At 37.9% G+C, this 8778-nt stretch overlaps 1 protein-coding gene across 1 annotated transcript in view; it reads left to right on the plus strand.

The window, feature by feature from the left end:
- LOC105479556 (translation initiation factor IF-2) overlaps nt 1-8778 on the plus strand; it is a gene marked incomplete at its 5' end in the record, with an annotated part of 108038 nt that overhangs the window by 71607 nt on the left and 27653 nt on the right. The gene's annotated exons all lie outside the window — the stretch shown is intronic.

Genomic DNA, 8778 nt, shown 5'->3' on the forward strand with positions numbered 1-8778 from the left:
TAGTGTTGGAAGTTCTGGCTAGGGCAATTAGGCAAGAGAAAGAAATCAAGGGTATTCAGTTAGGAAAAGAAGAAGTCAAATTGTCCCTGTTTGCAGATGACATGATTGTATATTTAGAAAACCCCATCATCTCAGCCCAAAATCTCCTTAAGCTGATAAGCAACTTCAGCAAAGTCTCAGGATACAAAATTAATGTGCAAAAATCACAAACATTCTTATACACCAGTAACAGACAAACAGAGAGCCAAATCAGGAATGAACTTCCATTCACAATTGCTTCAAAGAGAATCAAATACCTAGGAATCCAACTTACAAGGGATGTAAAGGACCTCTTCAAGGAGAACTACAAACCACTGCTCAGTGAAATAAAAGAGGACACAAACAAATGGAAGAACATACCATGCTCATGGATAGGAAGAATTAATATCGTGAAAATGGCCATACTGCCCAAGGTAATTTATAGATTCAATGCCATCCCCATCAAGCTACCAATGAGTTTCTTCACAGAATTGGAAAAAACTGCTTTAAAGTTCATATGGAACCAAAAAAGAGCCCGCATCTCCAAGACAATCCTAAGTCAAAAGAACAAAGCTGGAGGCATCACGCTACCTGACTTCAAACTATACTACAAGGCTACAGTAACCAAAACAGCATGGTACTGGTACCAAAACAGAGATATAGACCAATGGAACAGAACAGAGTCCTCAGAAATAATACCACACATCTACAGCCATCTGATCTTTGACAAACCTGAGAGAAACAAGAAATGGGGAAAGGATTCCCTATTTAATAAATGGTGCTGGGAAAATTGGCTAGCCATAAGTAGAAAGCTGAAACTGGATCCTTTCCTTACTCCTTATATGAAAATTAATGCAAGATGGATTAGAGACTTAAATGTTAGACCTAATACCATAAAAATCCTATAGGAAAACTTAGGTAGTACCATTCAGGACATAGGCATGGGCAAAGACTTCATGTCTAAAACACCAAAAGCAACAGCAGCAAAAGCCAAAATTGACAAATGGGATCCAATTAAACTAAACAGCTTCTGCACAGCAAAAGAAACTACCATCAGAGTGAACAAGCAACCTACAGAATGGGAGAAAATTTTTGCAATCTACTCATCTGACAAAGGGCTAATATCCAGAACCTACAAAGAACTCCAACAAATTTACAAGAAAAAAACAAACAACCCCATCAAAAAGTGGGCAAAGGATATGAACAGACATTTCTCAAAAGAAGACATTCATACAGCCAACAGACACATGAAAAAATGCTCATCATCACTGGCCATCAGAGAAATGCAAATCAAAACCACAATGAGATACCATCTCACACCAGTTAGAATGGCAATCATTAAAAAGTCAGGAAACAACAGGTGCTGGAGAGGATGTGGAGAAATAGGAACACTTTTACACTGTTGGTGGGATTGTAAACTAGTTCAACCATTATGGAAAACAGTATGGCGATTCCTCAAGGATCTAGAACTAGATGTACCATATGACCCAGCCATCCCATTACTGGGTATATACCCAAAGGATTATAAATTATGCTGCTATAAAGACACATGCACACGTATGTTTATTGCGGCACTATTCACAATAGCAAAGACTTGGAATCAACCCAAATGTCCATCAGTGACAGACTGGATTAAGAAAATGTGGCACATATACACCATGGAATACTATGCAGCCATCAAAAAGGATGAGTTTGTGTCCTTTGTAGGGACATGGATGCAGCTGGAAACCATCATTCTTAGCAAACTATCACAAGAACAGAAAACCAAACACCGCATGTTCTCACTCATAGGTGGGAACTGAACAATGAGATCACTTGGACTCAGGAAGGGGAACATCACACACCGGGGCCTATCATGGGGAGGGGGGAGTGGGGAGGAGGGAGGGATTGCATTGGGAGTTATACCTGATGTAAATGACGAGTTGATGGATGCAGCACACCAACAAGGCACAAGTATACATATGTAACAAACCTGCACGTTATGCACATGTACCCTACAACTTAAAGTATAATAATAATAAATAAATAAATAAACTATGGTATGTACAGAAAATGAAGTACTATACAGCTATAAGACAGAATAAGGAGGAACACTATTTACTGTTAGGGAATGATTTCTGGGAGACTTAATTAAGGGAAAAAAACAAAATGCAACAATGTATATATAGTATGCTAACTTTGTGTATAAAAGAAGGGACTTTTAAAAATTCATATAAATGCCTGTTTTTACAGAAAGGAACACTGGAAGCACAAACCAGAAAACAAGTTACTTGCCTTTAGGAGTTTGGGGAAATTGGATAGAAGGAATACAGAAAGAAGTGACACATCTCTTATTATACCTTTTTTGTACAGTTTGACTTTTGAAAGCATGTTAATATTCTTTTTTTTTTTTTTTTTTTGAGACGGAGTCTCGCTCTGTCGCCCAGGCTGGAGTGCAGTGGCGCGATCTCGGCTCACTGCAAGCTCCGCCTCCCGGGTTCACGCCATTCTCCTGCCTCAGCCTCCCGAGTAGCTGGGACTACAGGCGCCCACACCCGCGCCCGGCTAATTTTTTGTATTTTTAGTAGAGACGGGGTTTCACCGTGGTCTCGATCTCCTGACCTTGTGATCTGCCAGCCTCGGCCTCCCAAAGTGCTGGGATTACAGGCGTGAGCCACCGCGCCAGGCCGCATGTTAATATTCTACATATTCCAAAAATCAATATCAATAAGAAGGAAGTTCCTTTTTTGTTTTTGTTTTGTTTTTTTGAGACAGAGTCTCGCTGTGTTGCCCAGGCTGGAGTGCAGTGGCATGATCTCGGCTCACTGCAACCTCTGTCTCCCAGGTTCAAGCAATTCTCCTGCCTCAGCCTCCTGAGTAGCTGGGACTACAGGTGCCCGCCACCATGCCTGGCTAATTTTTTGTATTTTTAGTAGAGACGGGGTTTCACCATGTTAGCCAGGATGGTCTTGATCTCTTGACCTTGTGATCCACCTGCCTCGGCCTGCCAAAGTGCTGGGATTACAGGTGTAATCCACCGCGCCCGGCCAGAAGGAAGTTCTAAAACTGAAAGCAAAATAAAATACATTTACCTATTTATATTTCAAATGAATGCCACAGCCATACTAAAGGAAAGTAAAGGAAGGAGGAAAGAACAACTAAAGTAACTTGTAAATACAGTTATCTAACTATATCCCCTCATTCTTGGGGTAGGAGGGGAGGAAGAACTGCAAGCAAATCTCAAAATCTTCTTGGTAGATTTGTTACTATAATGACATGGGCAAAGCAATTCCAGACCTACTTCAGGTATACCAAAGGGTTGTACAAATGAATAAATGTGTTGATGTGGTTGGAAGTTCTCACTATGGAAGGAAGGACATATAAATATGGAATGCGGGAAGGCAAGAATGTATGCTTAGGGAGTGGATTGGAACTGCAGTTTTGATATGAACTCATAGTTTCTCCAATATGCATATATTTATGTGCACAGATACATGCACGTGTATATTTACACATGCCTGTTTATTGGTGTGCATGTGTATGCGTATGTGTATATGTGTTTGTTTATGCATATGTACATAGATTGCCTCGCTATCCTTACTGAGAAAGCCAAGAAGCAAAGACCAGAGTAGCCATGAGCAAACCTAACACCCAGACCATGGTCCTCACTAAAAGGAACTGAGGCTTCTAGGAGAAATGTCTGATTCCAGGGCTCAGACAGGGTTGCTTACTTCTGAGGAAATGGGCTACCTGTGGCATCCAACATTTGTGTTCCTCTTCCTTCAAATCCTAGGAAGCCGGCCATAGTTTTCTTCCACCTACTGTTGATATGATTGTCAGCCAGTCTTCCTGGTCTTCCATGAAGTTTATAGTGATCCTCAGGATATTAAAGAACTTCCACCAATCCCAAATTGTCATTTATTTTTATCCTGTGTTCCTGTGAACACTTTTTTTAAAGGCAATGTAAAACTTGGATCTTAATACCATCATAGTAAGCTTCCCTTATTTGTAATTGGTTCCACATTTCTACTCCCCTATGTTTTTGTCAGACATTATAGATCTGAAAGGTTTTCCAGAACACAAAATAAATGTCAGAAACAGAGGCAACAGCAAATTAAACAGCTTACATTGCAGAATATACTCAGTATAGCATGGATAAAAACCCATTGGTCAAGAGGATTTACAGTGTGAATTTGCTGAAGCTTATTGGCCCTACAAGTTCAATAGCTGACAATGCAGCTGTCCTCAGAACATGGGGAAAAATACATCAGAAACAAATGGCACTATAATAAATTGGCCCTCTAACATCTTCCAGATAGGAACATAACATTTTTACTACCAATAGTATTTGAGTGAAGATTATAGTTTAAATTATCAGCCACAATATTGTGTCCCAATCCCTGGGGAAACTTACCTGAAGGAGAATTGCTGCCCAGAATTGCTGCCATCCAAGGCCGATGGCCTTTACATCCTCCTGGAGGTGGGTCTGAGCTCTGATCCAGATGGGCTCAGCTTAGAGAAGCAGTCACCAAGCAGACAGGCTACGCTTCTTCCCTTGTGGAAGAGTTAGTGAGGGCGAGGAAAAGCAACTGAAAATTATTCTTCCCAGGTTCAGATAAGGCATTAACTGCCTAATTTATAGCCCCAAGAAGGATCTGCACGTTATGGCAAATTCTGAGTTCTATAGTTTATTTACGTGAGCTCCCAACTTTCTAGCATGCACCTCTTGCTTCTGCTTCACAGTGCTAAGCCAGTTTTCCCTTTTTTATATGAACTTTTATGGCTCCTTCTACAGTTAATTCTGGCATAACAGAAAAGGCTCAAATGACTGCATTATAAGATTGAGGCTCACCCAACATCAATCTTAGTTACATGAATTAGATTATTACCAATGTTAATGTTTATTTGCTTAATTTGCTTTTCTTTGGATGAAAAGAAAATGGGAAACTGAAAGCATTATGGAGGGAAAATAGATTTTCATCTTCTTCCTCTCTATCCTTGAACTACCTAGTACTGTACTTTCAAGTGACTTATGGAAAGGATTAAAAGTGAAGGGTGAAAAGACAAATAGGAGCTGTTTCTATTGTCAGCCTCTGAAGTTCCGTGAACAGGCTGAAAGTTCAATTGAGGTCTATGAAAAAATTAGTAGATGCCAAAAGGCCAGCAGCCAAGATTTGTGTCTTTGTACAAGAACTGAATAGCTACCAACAACTAGGAAATTTTTAAAACCTTGGCAATGATGAAAAGGTCCTATGAAAAAGAGAGTGAGAAAGGGTGAAAGATTTATGAAATAATTGGATTTATGAACTTGTAAAAGAGTGTTCTCTACAGATTCTAGGCCTCTACACATGTAGATAACTGAAATTTTAAGACTAGGAAATGACATTTTTTTTTTTTTTTTTTTAATGATGCTGTTAGTAATAGTGGTTGAAATGACTCAGAGCTAACTTGGATTACTTTAGTGAAGGGAAGTGACATGCATAATTATTAGTCAAAATTGAAGTTTACAACAAGCAAATATGTAAATTTGTAAGATGATTCTATTTTTAAGTTAATAACATGACATCTTAAGAGAATTTTTTTCTCAGTAATAAATTTCATTAGTTATATTCAGAAAATAGTGATTGGCCCTTCTTAATTTTCTTATGCTTCATAGTGATTGGCCCTTCTTAATTTTCTTATGCTTCTGAATATTTAAATCAAAAATATATCTATTTTGGTCATCTTTTAAAAAAAGATACTAGTCAACATAGTTTAGGCTGTATAAAATGGCTGTAAAACATAGTTTAGGCTGTAAAAATTTAGGCTGTATAAAATGAATTGAAACAAATGCCAAAAAGTAGAAATGTTTTTTATAAAGTGGAATTTGAATTTTTAAGATAAAAGTAACAAAAATATGATTAAGGCAAATATGTAGGATTTTATTTACTGGTCAATTTATAAAACATTCACATGCTTCAAAATGCTTAGTTAATGATAATTTTCTTTTTTATAATTAGAATCTTTATCAGAAATGAATTTATTGCTGGTTATTTCTGTAAGGACAACTTTTCTATTAAATCAAGTATCTTAACAGAAAGTTGGCTGTAATGACAAAGAAGAAACAGTAGAGGGCACTTTAGTTCTCTGACAAAATAATAGCATTTCTATAACCTTTTATGAATCAGTAAAATCGACAATGAGATTTGAGCTACTAGTGAAGATTAAACCAAAATGTAAAGCAAGTTCCTCTGCTTCCCATAGCCTAACAAAAGATATTTCAGGTAAATTTCAACTTCTTTCCTTAAGCAATTCATGAATCACTTGGATACCATATGAAAAACATGTTCTCAGATCTGCAAATTAGTGTATTCAACATTTCAGAGTATTTCATTTTTAAAAATCACACAATTATTTGAAAATTGCCTGACTTATTGGATGCAGTTGACTTAAATCAATAAATTCTCATTATCCAGGATTTTTAAGAGGTAAATTGAGTACTCTAAATATTTAAGAATTAGCACTACGTAATTGTATTTTTTTAGTCTTAGACATGTTTCTTATTCATAATTTCCTCTAAAATCATCTTTATCATCATTGCCATCACCATCATAATCATCATTTCAAGGCATAGTTGCTGCTTTCAAGTATCTTCCACTCTATAATAATTTTGAGTAAAACAATAAATACATGAAAAAGCAAACAATGGAAAAGACATTGCACAGTTAAATCTAAATTGTGTAGTTTAGTTTGTAAATGAACTCAGGCAAATCATTAAAATTCCCTGGGCCTCAGTTTTTACATTTTATAAATGAGATTCCATACTTGACGATGAGACTCTACAACACTGTCATCCAGTCTTACTTTCTTTATTGTTCTATCAAATTTGGTCATCTGTGTCCTAGCTCTCTCAACAGATTTATGGTGTTTCTTAACCTTTTAGAGTTTAAAGACCTACTGGAAAATCTTATAAAATATATGGAGCTTATACCCCTAAACAATGCTATAGTGTATACCTTACTCAAAATGAGTAAGTTTCAGGAACTTCGAGGACCTTCAGAAATCAATCCATGAGCTCCACAAACACTGTATAAAGAGGCGTTCGAGACCAGCCTGGGCAAGAGGGTGAGACCCTGTCTTTATGAACAAAGAAAAAGAGAGAGAAAAATGAGTATTTCATAGAGGCACACATCATACAGTTCCCACATTTTTGGGGGGGTTATTCCTAGAAATTTCATGTGCTGTTGTTGGGTAAAGATAGGCAATCAGGATGGAGAGGGAGGTAGGCCATGTCCAGCAATTTTGGGCTTTATGAAACGAGGAAGTAAACTGGAGTGTTTAAATATAAAGGTGGCCAATATGCATTTTGAACAGCAAAATCAGAAAGTAGAATGTAAAATAACTGGAGAAGAAAGGCAGGAAGTGGGGAAAACATCAGTCTATCAGCACAATAATCTGGGTTGGATATAGTGAGAGCCTATTTTAAAACCTCTCCAACATTAAGGATGTTCCCTTTTCTAAGATAGGCCTACTTTGATTCTGTATAAAAAATAATGAGACAAAGTTTTCAAGCACTAAGGGATACTTTGAAATTAGCCAAACGTTTGTTCTGTAATTCCTTTTATTTTCTACTCAAGGCAACAGTTAGATGTTAGCCACCTTGCTTTTGTACCATTTTGTCTACGTAGGGTACATCAAAAGCTTAAGCAGCCTAGGAGCCACTGAGATGTGGCAACTCCTCCTAAATAGGAAGGTGTGGAGGGCTTTGCTCACCATGCACATCCAAGTTCAGTGACAGGTGTTCTAACTACTTTTATTACCTCCCTTGGGGCAGCAAGGGTGGCAGAAATGATTGACCACTCATATTGTCATTTAAGGCTGGACCCATGTGGAAATACCTTTCCATTCTCTAGTAGCCAGATTAAAATGAGCAAGCAAAATTTCTGGATAGGGAGGTTTATCACAGGATTTTAGTGAAAATTAAATGCAACATATATAACTTTATGTATAGATTGTCTTCTAGGAAATTTGTAGACAGACCCTGATACTGCCTTACATTACCAAATCCATTTGTTTTCTATAAGAAAGGGAAAATATCATTAATTTAATGGCTAGGATGAGATAGAGATGTCCTCATTTTTATAAAGGGAAATTTAACTAGGAGCCTCCAAAAATAGAGCCAGAAATAAGGCAAGGTCAATGGAATTGGAGAAAATAGATTAGATTTGAGCATTAGTATGTTGAGTCCAGTTGGAACTTGGTATTTAGTTAGATGCGGGAAGTGAAACTGATGGTTGTAAACTATCTATAGAACAAAACCCACGTCCCTCATTGGAAGCACGTCACGATCTGGCTCAATACACCTTCTAGCCTCAGGTCCACCCACTGCCCACCTTATGGTCTGTGTTCAGTGGTCACCAGACTACTAAACACACCATGCTCCTTAATGTCTATGGGATGTAACATCCTCTTGAACCAGAATGTCCTTCCCCACTACTGTCCCCCTCAGGTGAAATCCTATCCATCCCTAAACCCAGCCCCAAAGTCACCTTCTCTACTTAAGCCCTTGTTGACTCCCTGTCTACCTCCTATAGGGAGACTTAACCACCACACTCTCTGCCACCTAGGACTGTGTTGGTATGTATAGTGCTCATCATAGTATACAGAGGTGAATATTATTCACATCCATCTTTCCCACTACACTGTGAGCTCCTCAGAGAAAGGTGGTCTAATTCCTTTCATACTCCAAGCTCCTAGCACAACGTTGGCACATAATATAAAATAGAACAATATTTCTTAAAG

This window comes from Macaca nemestrina, chromosome 5, assembly GCF_043159975.1.
Source record: "Macaca nemestrina isolate mMacNem1 chromosome 5, mMacNem.hap1, whole genome shotgun sequence".
Classification (NCBI taxonomy): Eukaryota; Metazoa; Chordata; class Mammalia; order Primates; family Cercopithecidae; genus Macaca; species Macaca nemestrina.